Below are 20,088 nucleotides of genomic sequence, written 5' to 3'. Positions count from 1 at the left end.
CCCTATCATAAATAGTATTAACCCCTAATCTGCCCTCCCTTACATCGCCGACACCTAACTTCAATTATTAACCCCTAATCTGACGACCGGAGCTCATCGCTACTATAATAAATGGATTAACCCCTAAAGCTAAGTCTAACCCTAACACTAACACCCCCCTAACTTAAATATAATTTAAATCTAACGAAATTAATTAACTCTTATTAAATAAATTATTCCTATTTAAAGCTAAATACTTACCTGTAAAATACATCCTAATATAGCTACAATATAAATTATAATTATATTATAGCTATTTTAGGATTAATATTTATTTTACAGGCAATTTGGTAATTATTTTAACCAGGTACAATAGCTATTAAATAGTTAAGAACTATTTAATAGTTACCTAGTTAAAATAATAACAAAATTACCTGTAAAATAAATCCTAACCTAAGTTATAATTAAACCTAACACTACCCTATCAATAAATTAATTAAATAAAATACCTACAATTACCTACAATTAACCTAACACTACACTATCAATAAATAAATTAAATACAATTGCTACAAATAACTACAATTACATAAACTAACTAAAGTACAAAAAATAAAAAAATATTTACAAACATAAGAAAAATATTACAACAATTTTAAACTAATTACACCTACTCTAATCCCCCTAATAAAATAACAAAGACCCCCAAAATAAAAAAATGCCCTACCCTATTCTAAATTAAAAAAGTTCAAAGCTCTTTTACCTTACCAGCCCTGAACAGGGCCCTTTGCGGGGCATGCCCCAAGAAAATCAGCTCTTTTGCCTGTAAAAAAAAACATACAATACCCCCCCCCCAACATTACAACCCACCACCCACATACCCCTAATCTAACCCAAACCCCCCTTAAATAAACCTAACACTAAGCCCCTGAAGATCTTCCTACCTTGTCTTCACCATCCTGGCATCCGGTGCTGAAGAGGTCCAGAAGAGGCTCCAAAGTCTTCCTCCTATCCGGCAAGAAGAGGACATCCGGACCGGCAAACATCTTCTCCAAGCGGCATCTTCGATCTTCTTCCATCCGGTGCGGAGCGGGTCCATCTTGAATCAGCCGACGCGGATCCATCCTCTTCTTCCGGCGTCTCCTGACGAATGACGGTTCCTTTAAGGGACGTCATCCAAGATGGCGTCCCTCGAATTCCGATTGGCTGATAGGATTCTATCAGCCAATCGGAATTAAGGTAGGAATATTCTGATTGGCTGATGGAATCAGCCAATCAGAATCAAGTTCAATCCTATTGGCTGATCCAACCAGCCAATCAGATTGAGCTCGCATTCTATTGGCTGTTCCGATCAGCCAATAGAATGCGAGCTCAATCTGATTGGCTGATTGGATCAGCCAATAGGATTGAACTTGATTCTGATTGGCTGATTCCATCAGCCAATCAGAATATTCCTACCTTAATTCCGATTGGCTGATAGAATCCTATCAGCCAATCGGAATTCGAGGGACGCCATCTTGGATGACGTCCCTTAAAGGAACCGTCATTCGTCGGGAGACGCCGGAAGAAGAGGATGGATCCGCGTCGGCTGATTCAAGATGGACCCGCTCCGCACCGGATGGAAGAAGATCGAAGATGCCGCTTGGAGAAGATGTTTGCCTGTCCGGATGTCCTCTTCTTGCCGGATAGGAGGAAGACTTTGGAGCCTCTTCTGGACCTCTTCAGCACCGGATGCCAGGACGGATCGGTGATACCTGGATGGTGAAGACAAGGTAGGAAGATCTTCAGGGGCTTAGTGTTAGGTTTATTTAAGGGGGGTTTGGGTTAGATTAGGGGTATGTGGGTGGTGGGTTGTAATGTTGGGGGGGGGTATTGTATGTTTTTTTTTACAGGCAAAAGAGCTGATTTTCTTGGGGCATGCCCCGCAAAGGGCCCTGTTCAGGGCTGGTAAGGTAAAAGAGCTTTTAACTCTATTAATTTAGAATAGGGTAGGGCATTTTTTTTATTTTGGGGGTCTTTGTTATTTTATTAGGGGGCTTAGAGTAGGTGTAATTAGTTTAAAATTGTTGTAATATTTTTCTTATGTTTGTAAATATTTTTTTATTTTTTGTAACTTAGTTCTTTTTTATTTTTTGTACTTTAGTTAGTTTATGTAATTGTAGTTATTTGTAGCAATTGTATTTAATTTATTTATTGATAGTGTAGTGTTAGGTTAATTGTAGGTAATTGTAGGTATTTTATTTAATTAATTTATTGATAGGGTAGTGTTAGGTTTAATTATAACTTAGGTTAGGATTTATTTTACAGGTAATTTTGTTATTATTTTAACTAGGTAACTATTAAATAGTTCTTAAATATTTAATAGCTATTGTACCTGCTTAAAATAATTACCAAGTTGCCTGTAAAATAAATATTAATCCTAAAATAGCTACAATATAATTATAATTTATATTGTAGCTATATTAGGATGTATTTTACAGGTAAGTATTTAGCTTTAAATAGGAATAATTTATTTAATAAGAGTTAATTAATTTCGTTAGATTTAAATTATATTTAAGTTAGGGGGGTGTTAGTGTTAGGGTTAGACTTAGCTTTAGGGGTTAATCCATTTATTATAGTAGCGATGAGCTCCAGTCGTCAGATTAGGGGTTAATAATTGAAGTTAGGTGTCGGCGATGTTAGGGAGGGCAGATTAGGGGTTAATACTATTTATGATAGGGTTAGTGAGGCGGATTAGGGGTTAATAACTTTATTATAGTAGCGCTCAGGTCCGCTCGGCAGATTAGGGGTTAATAAGTGTAGGCAGGTGTCGGCGACATTGAGGGGGGCAGATTAGGGGTTAATAAATATAATATAGGGGTCGGCGGTGTTAGGGGCAGCAGATTAGGGGTACATAAGGATAACGTAGGTAGCGGCGCTTTGCGGTCGGCAGATTAGGGGTTAATTATTGTAGGTAGCTGGCGGCGACGTTGTGGGGGGCAGGTTAGGGGTTAATAAATATAATACAGGGGTCGGCGGGGTTAGAGGCAGCAGATTAGGGGTACATAAGTATAACGTAGGTGGCGGTCGGCAGATTAGGGGTTAAAAAAATTTCTTCGAGTTGCAGCGATGTGGGGGGACCTCAGTTTAGGGGTACAAAGGTAGTTTATGGGTGTTAGCGTACTTTAGGGTACAGTAGTTAAGAGCTTTATGAACCGGCGTTAGCCCAGAAAGCTCTTAACTCCTGCTATTTTCCTGCGGCTGGAGTTTTGTCGTTAGAGCTCTAACGCTCACTTCAGAAACGACTCTAAATACCGGCGTTAGGAAGATCCCATTGAAAAGATAGGATACGCAATTGACGTAAGGGGATCTGCGGTATGGAAAAGTCGCGGCTGAAAAGTGAGCGTTAGACCCTATTTTGAGTGACTCCAAATACCGGCGGTAGCCTAAAACCAGCGTTTGGAGCCTCTAACGCTGGTTTTCACGGCTACCGCCGAACTCTAAATCTAGGCCTCAGTTTTTTAACTGCCTGGCTTAACTATAAAGGTTTGGGCTCCTTTATCCCTCTTTCTTCTTCTCTTCCCTTCTCCTTCAAAAAGGATCTAAAGCCCTATATTCAACAACCTTTTATATATTGGTCCGAGACTCAGTTGTAATAACAGTGTTGGTTATTATATTTTTTATGGAAACCTTTACAAGGCTATGCTACCAAAGTTGACCGTTATTGTAAAAGATATTCTTGCTGCTTTTGTAAACTTTGGGGCTTAGATATAGCTAAAGCCTATATAAAGTATTCTCATACTATAGTCTAAATATTAGGCACAGTAAAATATGTTGAAAAAGGAAAAAACAAAAAACTCAAACAAAAAAAAAAGAAAACAAAAAAAAACAGTGGTTAGTTGCATCCATATGTTGAAATACTGCATATTTTAAACAAATGAAACATATCAGCCTTTGATGTCTTCACAATAAGCAGCTATTGTTTTCTCTCTTGAATAGTCTTAGGTCAGTACATATTTTCTTTGTGACCTTAATATCTTAGGAAGTGAAAGATTTGTCCGTTTAACAGTCCCAGTCAATGGCAGTAATTAATCCCAGTGATCTTTTAAGGTACCTTACTCGGTATCCTTTCCATTCAGGATATCCCTAGCTCTCTCCAGGTTACTCAGCTTGTCCCTTCTGGAAGATTATCTTTAATACCTTGTCAGGCAGTCCAACCGAAGAGTAAGTCAGGAATATGTCATAGATATAGGAAACTCACCCCCTGTGTGCACTCCAGCTGCCCGCCGGCTCCGTTGTCAATCACTGCCTCCGGTGAGAACTCGACCCAGAGAGAAGTCAGCTCCTCCACTTCCTGCTCGTCGTTCCAGAAGGTAACCAAGACTAACTCCCCTCTCGAAGCACTGGTGGGAGGGGAGAAGCGGCACCGGACCAACACCACAGCCAGCCAGACAGGAAGCTCCTGCACCGGATCCGACTCCCTCCCACGCAGCACCGGTGGGGGAGGGAGGAGAACCAGGAAAGAAGCCGGAGCGCGACTCAACAGCTGAGCCCACACAGGGCAACGGGTAGGCTTAGATTGAAATGTGAGAATTACAGTTTTATCCGGCAGGGTCAGCTGGTACACAGGGGGGAGAAAAAGATTATTCAATCAAACAGCGGAGTATCAGGAAGGGTAGCAAGAGACTTAAAAAAAGAGAGATAATATGATCCACTATAGGGTAAGAGAGCATATAATTACTGCCAAAAAATGAGGGTCCAGGTAGTTAAAATTAACAAACATCAGTGGGATGATAGGCCACTGAAATAGGTTCCGGATCAGTTTTTCCTTGACTATCCGAGAATATTGCCCCAGGGCTTGGGGTAAGGCGCGAACAATCCACCGCCAGTGTGTATGGAACTGGAGCTGAATCCTGAGCCACACCTGTGCAGCACACCTACTCAGCAACACCTGTGTAGCTCCAACTCCACCGGAACCTCTGGGCATGCAATTTTAAACAACTTTCCAATTCACTTTTATCATCAAATTTGCTTAGTGCTCTTGGTATTCTTAGTGGAAAGCTATAGCTAGGTAGACTCAAATGCTAATTTCTAAGATCTTGAACACCACCTCTTATCTCAATGCATTTGGCAGTTTTTCACAGCTATAGGAGGCGTTAGTTCATGAGTGCCATATAGATAACATTGTGCTCATGCCCGTGATGTTACTTATGAGAGAGCACTGATTCGCTAAAATGCAAGTCTGTCAAAAGAATTAAAAAATGGGGCAGCCTGCAGAGAATTAGATACAAAGTAATCACAGAGATAAAAACATTATGTATGTAAGAATTTACCTGATAAATTAATTTCTTTCATATTGGCAAGAGTCCATGAGCTAGTGACGTATGGGATATACAATCCTATAAGGAGGGGCAAAGTTTCCCAAACCTCAAAATGCCTATAAATACACCCCTCACCACACCCACAATTCAGTTTAATGAATAGCCAAGTAGTGGGGTGATAGAGAAAGGAGTAAAAAGCATCAACAAAGGAATTTGGAAATAATTGTGCTTTATACAAAAAAATCATAACCACCATTAAAAGGGTGGGCCTCATGGACTCTTGCCAATATGAAAGAAATTAATTTATCAGGTAAATTCTTACATAAATTATGTTTTCTTTGATGTAATTGGCAAGAGTCCATGAGCTAGTGATGTATGGGATAGCAATACCCAAGATGTGGAACTCCACGCAAGAGTCACTAGAGAGGGAGGGATAAAACATAACAGACATTTTTCTCTGAAAAAAAAAAAATCCACAACCCAAAATATAAGTTTATTCTCATAAATGAAAAACTTAAAACATAAGCAGAAGAATCAAACTGAAACAGCTGCCTGAAGAAATTTTCTACCAAAAACTGCTTCTGAAGAAGCAAATACATCAAAATGGTAGCATTTAGTAAATGTGTGAAAAGAAGACCAAGTTGCTGCTTTGCAAATCTTATCAACTGAAGCTTCATTCTTAAAAGCCCATGAAGTGGAGACTGATCTAGTAGAATGAGCTGTAATTCTCTGAGGAGGGGCTTGACCCGACTCCAAATAAGCTTGATGAATCAAAAGCTTTAACCACGCAGCCAAGGAAACAGCAGAAGCCTTCTGACCTTTTCTAGAACTAGAAAAGATAACAAATAGACTAGAAGTCTTCCTGAAATCTTTAGTAGCTTCAACATAATATTTCAAAGCTCTTACCACATCCAAAGAATGTAAGGATCTCTCCAAAGAATTCTTAGGATTAGGACACAAGGAAGGGACAACAATTTCTTTATTAATGTTGTTAGAATTCACAACTTAAGGTAAGAATTTAAATGAAGTCCGCAAAACCGCATTAACCTGAAGAAAAATCAGAAAAGGAGATTTACACGAAAGAGCATATAATTCAGAAACTCTTCTAGCAGAAGAGATGGCCAACAGGAACAATATTTTCCAAGAATGTAGTTTAATGTCCAAAGAATGCATAGGCTCAAAAGGAGCCTGTAAGGCCTTCAAAACCAAATTAGGGAGGAGAGATTGATTTAATGACAGGATTGATAAAAACCAAAGCCTGTACAAAACAGGGAATATCAGGAAGTTTAGCAATCTTTCTGTGAAATAAAACAGAAAGAACAGAGATTTGTCCCTTCAAGGAACTTGCAGACAAACCCTTATCCAAACCATCCTGAAGAAACTGTAAAATTCTAGGAATTCTGAAAGAATGCCAAGAGAATTTATGAGAACACCATGAAATATACGTCTTCCAAACTCGATAATAAATCTTTCTAGAAACAGATTTACGAGCCAGTAACATACGGCTAGATTTAGAGTTTGGCGTTAGCCGTGAAAACCAGCGTTAGAGGCTCCTAACGCTGGTTTTAGGCTACCGCCGGTATTTGGAGTCAGTGATTAAAGGGTCTAACGCTCACTTTTCAGCCGCGACTTTTCCATACCGCAGATCCCCTTACGTCAATTGCGTATCCTATCTTTTCAATGTGATCTTTCTAACGCCGGTATTTAGAGTCGTTTCTGAAGTGAGCGTTAGAGCTCTAACGACAAAACTCCAGCCGCCTGAAAAAAGCAGGAGTTAAGAGCTTTCTGGGCTAACGCCGGTTCATAAAGCTCTTAACTACTGTACCCTAAAGTACACTAACACCCATAAACTACCTATGTACCCCTAAACCGAGGTCCCCCCACATCGCCGCCACTCGATTAAAAATTTTTAACCCCTAATCTGCCGACCGCCACCTACGTTATACTTATGTACCCCTAATCTGCTGCCCCTAACCCCGCCGACCCCTGTATTATATTTATTAACCCCTAACCTGCCCCCCACAACGTCGCCGCCAGCTACCTACAATAATTAACCCCTAATCTGCCGACCGCAAAGCGCCGCCACCTACGTTATCCTTAGGTACCCCTAATCTGATGCCCCTAACACCGCCGACCCCTATATTATATTTATTAACCCCTAATCTGCCCCCCTCAACGTCGCCGACACCTGCCTACACTTATTAACCCCTAATCTGCCGAGCGGACCTGAGCGCTACTATAATAAAGTTATTAACCCCTAATCTGCCTCACTAACCCTATCATAAATAGTATTAACCCCTAATCTGCCCTCCCTAACATCGCCGACACCTACCTTCAATTATTAACCCCTAATCTGACGACCGGAGCTCACCGCTACTATAATAAATGGATTAACCCCTAAAGCTAAGTCTAACCCTAACACTAACACCCCCCTAACTTAAATATAATTTAAATCTAACGAAATTAATTAACTCTTATTAAATAAATTATTCCTATTTAAAGCTAAATACTTACCTGTAAAATACATCCTAATATAGCTACAATATAAATTATAATTATATTGTAGCTATTTTAGGATTAATATTTATTTTACAGGCAACTTTGTAATTATTTTAACCAGGTACAATAGCTATTAAATAGTTAAGAACTATTTAATAGTTACCTAGTTAAAATAATAACAAATTTACCTGTAAAAAAAATCCTAACCTAAGTTATAATTAAACCTAACACTACCCTATCAATAAATTAATTAAATAAACTACCTACAATTACCTACAATTAACCTAACACTACACTATCAATAAATAAATTAAATACAATTGCTACAAATAACTACAATTACATAAACTAACTAAAGTACAAAAAATAAAAAAGAACTAAGTTACAAAAAATAAAAAAATATTTACCAACATTAGAAAAATATTACAACAATTTTAAACTAATTACACCTACTCTAAGCCCCCTAATAAAATAACAAAGACCCCCAAAATAAAAAATTCCCTACCCTATTCTAAATTAATAAATGTAAAAGCTCTTTTACCTTACCAGCCCTGAACAGGGCCCTTTGCGGGGCATGCCCCAAGAAAATCAGCTCTTTTGCCTGTAAAAAAAAACATACAATACCCCCCCCCAACATTACAACCCACCACCCACATACCCCTAATCTAACCCAAACCCCCCTTAAATAAACCTAACACTAAGCCCCTGAAGATCTTCCTACCTTGTCTTCACCATCCAGGTATCACCGATCCGTCCTGGCATCCGGTGCTGAAGAGGTCCAGAAGAGGCTCCAAAGTCTTCCTCCTATCCGGCAAGAAGAGGACATCCGGACCAGCAAACATCTTCTCCAAGCGGCATCTTCGATCTTCTTCCATCCGGTGCGGAGCGGGTCCATCTTGAAGCAGCCGACGCGGATCCATCCTCTTCTTCCGTTGTCTCCCGACGAATGACGGTTCCTTTAAGGGACGTCATCCAAGATGGCATCCCTCGAATTCCGATTCCTCTCTGAGTCCAAGATGGCGTCCCTCGAATTCCGATTGGCTGATAGGAATTCCGATTGGCTGATCGGAACAGCCAATAGAATGCGAGGTCAATCTGATTGGCTGATTGGATCAGCCAATAGGATTGAACTTGATTCTGATTGGCTGATTCCATCAGCCAATCAGAATATTCCTACCTTAATTCCGATTGGCTGATAGAATCCTATCAGCCAATCGGAATTCGAGGGACGCCATCTTGGATGACGTCTCTTAAAAGAACCGTCATTCGTCGGGAGACAACGGAAGAAGAGGATGGATCCGCGTCGGCTGCTTCAAGATGGACCCGCTCCGCACCGGATGGAAGAAGATCGAAGATGCCGCTTGGAGAAGATGTTTGCCGGTCCGGATGTCCTCTTCTTGCCGGATAGGAGGAAGACTTTGAAGCCTCTTCTGGACCTCTTCAGCACCGGATGCCAGGACGGATCGGTGATACCTGGATGGTGAAGACAAGGTAGGAAGATCTTCAGGGGCTTAGTGTTAGGTTTATTTAAGGGGGGTTTGGGTTAGATTAGGGGTATGTGGGTGGTGGGTTGTAATGTTGGGGGGGTATTGTATGTTTTTTTTTACAGGCAAAAGAGCTGATTTTCTTGGGGCATGCCCCGCAAAGGGCCCTGTTCAGGGCTGGTAAGGTAAAAGAGCTTTTACATTTATTAATTTAGAATAGGGTAGGGAATTTTTTATTTTGAGGGTCTTTGTTATTTTATTAGGGGGCTTAGAGTAGGTGTAATTAGTTTAAAATTGTTGTAATATTTTTCTAATGTTGGTAAATATTTTTTTATTTTTTGTACGTTTATTAGAAGGCGTGATTACGTTTATTAGAAGGCGTGATGGCAGACAAAGCCTTCTGAATAGTATCAGCAATACATTATTTTAAATTCACAGGTATATCTTGTACATTAGATGTTGAAGGAACAGCAACAGTCAATGTACTATTACTGATGGACACATTATCTGCATGTAAAAGTTTATGACAACTAATTCAAACCACAGCTGGAGATATAATCTCCACAAGTTTACAACAGATGCACTTAGCTTTGGTAGAACTGTTATCAGGCAGCAGGGTTCCAACAGTGATTTCTGAGACAGTATCAGATTGAGACATCTTGCAAATGTAACAGAAAAAAACAACATATAAAGCAAAATGATCAATTTCCTTATATGGCAGTTTCAGGAATGAAAAAAAAATGCAAACAACATAGCCATCTGATAGAGAAAAAAGGCAAGAGGCATATAGGAAAGGGGTTTTAAATAATGAAAATATTTGACGCTAGGTATGACGCAACACAAACATAATTTTTTTTTGTCGCTAACAACATCCGGAAATGACACACTCGCGTCATTGAAGATGCAACCTTGTGAAAGGACTCGGCGTCAACTAAGATGCCGGAAGTGACGAATTTGCGTCATCGAATATAACTTTGCACCAAAAATGACTCAATATACTTTGGCATTTTGCGCCCTCGCGAGCCTAATTCTGCCCGCAAATTTAAAATGACAGTCAATTGAATAAAAGACTATACCCCAGGTAAGAATTTTTTTCCCCTAAAATATGCATTTCCCAGATATGAAACTGACAGTCTGCAAAAGGAAATATACTAAAAACCTGAATCATGGCAAATATAAGTACAATACATATATTTAGAACTTTATATAAATACATAAAGTGCCAAACCATAGCTGAGAGTGTCTTAAGTAATAAAAAACATACTTACCAAAAGACAACCATCCACATATAGCAGATAGTCAAACCAGTACTGAAACGGTTATCAGTAGAGGTAATGGTATATGAGAGTATATCATCGATCTGAAAAGGGAGGTAGGAGATGAATTTCTACGACCAATAACAGAGAACCTATGAAATAAATCTCCCGTGAGGAAAACCATTGAAATCAATAGGTGATACTCCCTTCACATCCCTCTGTCATTCACTGTACTCTGAGAGGAATCGGGCTTCAAAATGCTGAGAAGTTCATATCAACGTAGAAATCTTAGCACAAACTTACTTCACCACCTCCATAGGAGGCAAAGTTTGTAAAACTGAATTGTGGGTGTGGGGAAGGGGGGGGTGTATTTATAGGCATTTTGGGGTTTGGGAAACTTTGCCCCTCCTGGTAGGATTGTATATCCCATACGTCACTAGCTCATGGACTCATGGAAAGAAAAGTACATATCAATATAACCGTGTTTGTTATGCAAAACTGGGGAATGGGTAATAAAGGTATTATCTATCTTTTAAAAAAATAACAATTTTGGAGTAGACTGTCCCTTTAAGCATGTATTAGCTAAATGTTACAACTAGTGAAATAATTTATTTGTCAAGTATTGAAAGAAATTCATTCTTTTTTATTAGTCTATAGCTAACCGATATCAAAATGACATATGATATCATCACAAAGTAAATAATGTTTTTTCTATACAAAAATAAGGAAGTTCCTAGAAGTAGAGGGACTTTGGGCTCCATGTACTAAGCAGTCAGCGAGCTACCCGCAACAAATCTCGCGCCCAAACTCGCAAACTGATATGTACAAAGCCGTCAATTATGTAAAAACTCGCATCTTTAAAATTGCGAGCGTACTTATCCGCCATACCTCGCTACCTCTCCATTTTTTACTGTAATTAGACACATTTGACCACCAACTCGCCAAAAACGAATGTACTAAAAAATCTATTTGTCCGCTCGCGTCAATTTCCGCTCCCACCTCGTTATTTTTGCCTCGCCACCTTTTAGGTGGCGGGCAAGGTACAAAACAATAGGAAAGTCACTCTAGACGCCAGTCTAGACATATATAAAAGGCAGTAATATCAGCATTGTACTTACATTGTTCATTTCAGCAGCTATGGAGAGAATTCTGTTTTTGTTTATTCTCCGTTTGATGCGAATCCGGGCTAGAAGACAGAATACTGGAAATGTAGCTAATCGATTGGTTAGAAGAAGGAGAGTTCGAGTCCCCCGTGTATTCCTTCCACGGGTTGGTTTGCACAGCCTTTCTGACCGAGAGATCATACAAAGATTCCGGCTTGATCGTGAATCGATATTACACCTGTATCGAGAGATTGAAGATCATTTGGAGCCGATGACTGCTCGTTCACAAGCTATTCCGGGACTTCTCAAACTATTAGCGGCATTGCATTTTTTTGCAACAGGCTCCTTTCAGGCAGTTTCTAGCGTCATTATTGGAATGAGTCAATCTGCTTTTTCACGCCACTTATCCAAAGTAATAGGGGCTATGATGGTTATTTTTCATCGATATGTTTGTTTGCCATCTACCCCTGAAGAATGGCAATCTATCAAGTCAAATTTCTATAGGATGGCTGGGATGCCCAATGTCCTAGGTGCCATAGACTGTACCCATGTTGCTGTAAGACCACTTCAAGCTCGTGAGGAGATCTATAGGAATCGAAAGCATTTCCATTCCTTGAATGTCCAGATGGTCTGTGACCCCCACATGAGGATTATCAGTGTCCGTTCTAACTTTCCTGGATCCTGTCATGATTCTTACATTTTAAGGCAGACTGGGTTATACCGGAAGTTCGAGGAGGGAAATATGCCTGACGGATGGCTTCTAGGTAAGCATAACTGGCGTCTAATATGTCTCTCATTTCAATGTACCAAAATTGCGCCCAATTTGTCGACTGTAATCTGTATAGTTTAATTGTATTGTATAGTTCTGAATCTTTATAATTATTCTTATATTAATATTTATATTTATTATATCTTCTATTAGGAGATGGAGGGTACTCATGTACAGAATGGCTGTTGACTCCCTATAACAACCCACAGACCAGAAGTCAAGTACGTTTCAATGAAGCTCACCGATCTACCAGGGGGATTATTGAGAGGACTTTCGGTCTTTTGAAAATGCGGTTTCGATGTCTTGATCGTTCTGGTGGTGCTATGCAGTATGCACCAGAGAAAGTTGCCAAAATTATATTGGTTTGCTGCATACTGCACAATATTGCAATTAAAAGAGGCTGTCCATTAGAAGATGAAGATCCAATAGATACTGATGATTTACCAGAAGAAATATGTGTCGAACAAGCTAATAGGCGTGGAAATGCAACAAGGGACATGGTTTCAGAACAATATTTTGTGTTTGAGGATTAAAGTTTCAGTTGATCAATAAAAAACTTTCTTTATTAACTTGTCTCCATTTTTTTTTAAGAGTTAAGGTTATTAAAAATCACTCATGATAAACAGTTAAATACATAACAGTTGTTGATCTTCAATTATCAAAGGTTTCAAATAAATAAAGTTTATGATCAAAGTTATTACAGACAATATATTATAGGTAATACATTGTCTTTGTGACATCACACTAGTGTCTACAGCTGCTCTCACTCTTTTACATATGTGATTATTGTAATGTAATCCCTCCATAGCTGATGCTAATTCATTGTATTGTGTCATTGAATTGTAGCTGTAACAAGCGACAGTATATTCAACAGTGCTTTATGTTATCAGATTGGATTTTTGAGTTAAAAAAGACTTGCTAATTTTATTTGTTTTATTCTAACCTCTATTTTTAACAGCTACTAGGTTTTCCCATATTCAAATAAATACCTTAAGGGCTTACTCTTAGCACTTATTTTCTTAACCTTTATAATATATTTTTGCATTCAAGATTTGTTAAAAGAATAGTGGCATATAGAAAATAATGGCAAAATAAATTATTTTATTACAAAATTATAATCTTTAAACATTATATATTAACAATTGTAAACCAAAGTAACTTGTTATACATATAAACACATCTGAAAAAAAAGGAAATGTTTAGAAACCAAATAACAATTGTAAACCAAAATAAATTCTAATACATATAAACACATATGAAACAAAGAAAATGTTTAGAAACAAAATAACAATTGTAAACCAAACAACATTTTAATACATATAAACACATCTTAAAAAAATTAAATGTTTAGAAACAAAATAAAAATTGTAAACCAAATTAAATTTTAATACATAAAAACCCATCTGAAACAAATAAAAAAATGTTTAGAAACAATAACTATTGTAAACCAAAGTATAAATGTTAATACATACACATCTGAAACAAATAAAATGTTTAGAAACAAAATAACAATTGTAAAACAAAGTAAATTTTAATACATATCAACACATTTGAAACAAAGAAAATGTATATGAAACAAATATCATTTGTAATAACTATAAACATCGATATTTACAAACCTTCATAAAATACATTACTCTACATATACATTATATTTGTCTCTATTTTTCGGGGATACATATCTGGATCAATGCGCTAATGATTGACATAACGATTAATCACGTCATCGTCAAACATGTCGCGTCCTGAACCTTTTGGTGCTGGAGAATTGGTGATATTAGTTTATGCCATGGATAAATATTTCCCTAAACGGATTGGTGGTGTGAGGGGAGTGAGACAGGAATGCCGAGACAAAATTATATACGAGATGCTGAGAAGAATGCATCGTATTTCAAAAATTAAAAGAACAAGACGACAGTGTCTTAGAAAATATAGTGATTTGAAGAGAAGAGAACCGAAGTACTATAAATCGATTCGAAGATTGATAAGGACATGTAAGTTTCAAAATTATATATGAAATAATTTTTAATAATATAAAAAAAGGGTTTATTTTTGAACTGCGTCATCATTGACGAATCCAGGAAAATAATATTTCCTGACTGTTACTTTGACTATATTAGTATATACAATTGCAAAAAGTTACAAACGTTAGCATGCAGAACTGAGTTAGTAGATTAAAATTTAACTATATAACTATATACACTTAAAAGGTTAGAAAACTTAGCATACAAAAATGAGTTAGTAGAGTAAAATATAACTATATTAGTATATAACATTGAAACATGCAGAACTGAGTTAGTAGAATAAAATATAAATATATTACTATATAACATTGAAACATGTTAGAAAAGTAAGTTAGAAAACTTAGCATACAAAAATGAGTTAGTAGAGTAAAATATAACTATATTAGTATATAACATTGAAACATGCAGAACTGAGTTAGTAGAATAAAATATAAATATATTACTATATAACATTGAAACATGTTAGAAAAGTAAGCATGCAGCATAATTATTTCAATTTTTTTTATTAAATTTTTTTCTTATATATATGTTTATAGATATGAGAAGTAGGAGAATGAAGTGTGCACACCCACCACGCTACTTAAGGTCAATGTTGGTGCAAACACCCAGAAGTGAAGCTCTTTCTCCACCTTTGCCAATAACACTATTGGATATTGAATTATCTCCAAATCCATATGCAATTTGTCATAAAGAGACACAGACAGGTAATGACTTATTATTTAAATTTTAAATCATATATTTTAGGTTTTGGCTAAAAAAGTTTTAGCATGCAATATTAATCAAGTTGCTAATTTACTTCTATTATCATTTTTTTCCTCATTTACTTTCTACTTTTATTTGAAAAAGAGGGCATCTAAGCTAAGGAGCCAGCCAATTTTTGGTTGAGCACCATGGACAGCACTCTTTGATTGGTTCTGTCCAATTATCAAGTACAACACAGTTGGTTCACCAAAAATGGGCTGGCATCTAAACTTAGATTCTTGCTTTTCAAATAAAGATACAAAAAGAATGAAGTAAAATATAAAGTTTATTTAAATTGCATGCACTATCTGAATCATGAAACTTAGAAATTGGTTTCTATGTCACTTGTAATGATTATTATTATTATTGTTTTAAATAATATATACAAGGTTTTTGATTTAATAGTTTTCTATCTTTGTAATTTCGTTCATAGATATTACCATGGAAGAAATGGAAACTAGTATGGAAATGGAAGAATTTCAAAATCCAGATAGTGTGACAATATTTGAAGCATTAACTTCAGATGATACTCAACCAAGGATAGAAGTTTTACCAACAATGATGGTAGATAAAGGTATGTTTCATACTCAGTAATCTTAAATCTAAGAAAATACAAGTTTTAACTAATACATATATTGTATATTTCAAATAGGAGTTGGCTCAGATGAAAGCTTTAAAGGAGTGGACATAAGTCTAGAAGCTAATATAGTAGATAACGTAGATACCAGCACATCAGGAGGTAATATTTGTGATGAAAAACCCTATCATACATTGAATATGTATATGACAATTGAATTAAATTTTGCTTTTCATTTATTTTTCTACAGATTTATCTTCAACATCAACTATTGAGACTGCAGACAAAAGTACTCAGAGTTGTCTAGAAGATCATGTCAAACAAAAAATTTCTAAAATTAGGGCAACTTTGGCAATGTTAATGGAACAAGTAGATTTTTTATACCGTAAATATGTAATTTGATTTCATTTTTTGTTTTGTCATGATTAATAACTGAGAAAAAGTTTTGTGTTGAAGAATCAAAAGTGAGTTTGAATTTATGTAAATAAACTTTTTTTTTGGCCATAAAAAAATTTGTCTTTATTAAATAATAACATTTTAAACTTAAAGGGACACTGTATCCAAATTTTATCTTTTGTGATTCAGATAGAGCATGCAATTTTAAGCAACTTTCAAATGTACTCCTATGATCAAATTTGCATGCTCTATCTGAATCACAAAAGAAAAAATTTGAGTACAGTGTCCCTTAAAAATACACAAACAATAACTATGTACACAATATACAGAGTAAAAAAATTAACAGTGACTAACATTTTAAACTTAAAGGGACACTGTATCCAAATATTATCTTTTGTGATTCAGATAGAGCATGCAATTTTAAGCAACTTTCAAATGTACTCCTATGATCAAATTTGCATGCTCTATCTGAATCACAAAAGAAAAAATTTGAGTACAGTGTCCCTTAAAAATACACAAACAATAACTATGTACACAATATACAGAGTAAAAAAATTAACAGTGACTAACATTTTAAACTTAAAGGGACACTGTATCCAAATTTTATCTTTTGTGATTCAGATAGAGCATGCAATTTTAAGCAACTTTCAAATGTACTCCTATGATCAAATTTGCATGCTCTATCTGAATCACAAAAGAAAAAATTTGAGTACAGTGTCCCTTAAAAATACACAAACAATAACTATGTACACAATATACAGAGTAAAAAAATTAACAGTGACTAACATTTTAAACTTAAAGGGACACTGTATCCAAATTTTATCTTTTGTGATTCAGATAGAGCATGCAATTTTAAGCAACTTTCAAATGTACTCCTATGATCAAATTTGCATGCTCTATCTGAATCACAAAAGAAAAAATTTGAGTACAGTGTCCCTTAAAAATACACAAACAATAACTATGTACACAATATACAGAGTAAAAAAATTAACAGTGACTAACATTTTAAACTTAAAGGGACACTGTATCCAAATTTTATCTTTTGTGATTCAGATAGAGCATGCAATTTTAAGCAACTTTCAAATGTACTCCTATGATCAAATTTGCATGCTCTATCTGAATCACAAAAGAAAAAATTTGAGTACAGTGTCCCTTAAAAATACACAAACAATAACTATGTACACAATATACAGAGTAAAAAAATTAACAGTGACTAACATTTTAAACTTAAAGGGACACTGTATCCAAATTTTATCTTTTGTGATTCAGATAGAGCATGCAATTTTAAGCAACTTTCAAATGTACTCCTATGATCAAATTTGCATGCTCTATCTGAATCACAAAAGAAAAAATTTGAGTACAGTGTCCCTTAAAAATACACAAACAATAACTTTGTACACAATATACAGAGTAAAAAAATTAACAGTGACTAGATAATAAAAAATGTTCACTCCAGACGTTGCCTCTTTGGGTCTGTTGTCGCCTCCCTTTCACTGACAATAGCCAACAGAGATTGTAATGTCCTTTCGCTGATGCTCAAAGCTCTGTTAATTTGATGGTTTTTCTCTTCATCCATCTGCCTCTGCCACTGGAACATCTCTCTTTGCAGCTGTAATTTCTGCATCTCTATCTCATTCCTTTGCCTTTCGATTTCCACATTTTTTTCTGACAGAGCAGCCCAGCGTTCAATATTAGTGTTAATAATATTCAGCATTTCTCTGTGGTCCTCTCTGTATTGCCTTGCCAGTGTCAACATTTCCCTCAATGCAACATCGCCAAATTGTCCTTCTGCCGGTGTATTGTCAATATTTACACCACCTGTTTGCAGTTCAATTGGTGGTGCCTGTGTTTCAACAGGTTCCTCAATGTTTTCTGGTGTGTGAATTTCATCCGGTTGCGCATCTCCCAAATCTTCAAGAATATCCGGAGTCTCACTTCCATCATGCCCTCCTGGTGGTTCATCTTGAATGGGATTTTCCACTATCGGCATGAGATTGATAGTGATCTCCCTTGATGAGTTTTCTTCTTCTAGATCAAGACATAACAAATTGTTAGTAAATAAAAATAAAATGTTATAAAAACACTTGCAGAAATAGAATAGAAGGAGAGAGCAGATACAACCGTCATACACCAATTTAAGTTATATTATATATATATATACATATGTGATACATACCATCAAATAATGGAGATGAATGTCCAGTCAATCTCTGGAAAAGACGTCCCAAATCACCTATAAAAAAATAAATAACATAAAAATAAATAAATAAAATGCTTTTTTGTCAATGTAACGATATATTCGAAATTATTAATGGAAATGTATTTTGCAATTAACTGGACACTGAAGCAAAAATAATCTTTTTGAGAATAAGATATATTGCATGGAATTTCTATCAGCTTTCTTATGTAGTTCTATGATCAATTCTCAAAAAGAAAATAATGATAAATTTTAAAAAAAATTGAAAGTTGATTAAAATAGCATGCATGCTCTACAAGAATCCTCATTTAAAAAAATATGTACAAGATCTCGAAATAGAATATGTCAATAATGACATTTGACATTTAAAAAAAAAATTACAAAAAAAAAAAAGAGAGATAAAAGAGATAAAACACACAACATTGAAATTATTCATTTGTAAAGTACTTACCAGTTGCTCTACCAACACCAGTTTGTGGAGTGCTGGTCCTTAGATCCGGAAGTGTGTCCGCCGAGGAAGTTGTGTGTGTAACATTAGATGATGAGCGTATAAATTGTCCATGTGTAAAACTGTCCGAAGGTCTTGAAACAGCTGCACCGGGTGGTCTCGAAACCGCAGAAGAAGAAGTAGAACAAGTGGGCACCTCGTTACTCCTCACAGGCTCTGCTGTTGTTGGCATTGCTTAAAAAAAAAAAAATTAAAAAAAAAATTAGGTTTATTTTTATTTATATTTGAAACTGAAAGTTAAAACTGTTAATAATAATAATTACAGCAGTGAATGCAGGCTCAATCATTAAAGGGACATGCCAACCACCTTTTTTTATGATTTGGAAAGAGAATGCAGTTATAAACATCTTTATAATTTACTTATATTATCTAATTTGTTTTATTCTATAGATATTCTTTGTTGAAAAGCATTTGATTGATGCACAAAGAAGCCTCGTGTGATTGGCTCAACATGTGTATTTATTTTTCTTCAACTAAGAATATCTAGAAAATTGAAGTAATATGTTGTTTAAATTTCAATTCTCTATCCGAATCATTATTAAAAGATTTTGGGTTTAGTGGCCCTTTAAAGGGACATGAAAAAAAATAATTACCTTTACAAATTGCATAAGAAAATGCATTTTTAAAAATATTTAAATGTATTATGTTTTTGCATTCATTGGATTTTTATACTTTGAGGAAAAGCAAATCTATACAGGCACAGTAAATGATCATTGGTTGATGCACATAGATGGTTCATGTGACTGCGTCAACTATGTGCATAGCTATATCTGAAAAATGTATGTTTATAAAGCGGAGAACAATTTTGAAAGATGCTAACAATAATATTCTATAGTGAAATAACGCAACATGGAAGTCAATAGATCAGAAATTTAAGAAGGCATGTGATCTGGGGTTAGTCTCATGATTAATGTCGGACATACAATATTATTTTAATAGTTTCAAATTACATTATTTCTATTGTCATTATCTCTTTAAGGTTTCTATGCAATACTGGTTTGAAAATAAACACATGGGTGTTATCTTTAGGGATCACTATAGTAATAATCAACAAATCTTTAGTTCCGTTAGACCATTAAAAAAAAGGCAGTATAACAATACTATTATTGTACAATCCCTTATACATATATGAGACATAAATGATTACAGTATTTGGGGCCTAAATGGCTTGTACAATCCCTTATACATATATGCGAGATAAATTATTACAGTATTTCGGGCCTAAATGGCTTGTACAATCCCTTATACATATATG

This window comes from Bombina bombina, chromosome 5 (assembly GCF_027579735.1).
Source record: "Bombina bombina isolate aBomBom1 chromosome 5, aBomBom1.pri, whole genome shotgun sequence".
In the NCBI taxonomy this organism is placed as follows: Eukaryota; Metazoa; Chordata; class Amphibia; order Anura; family Bombinatoridae; genus Bombina; species Bombina bombina.
Note: the sequence above shows the minus strand (reverse complement) of the source record.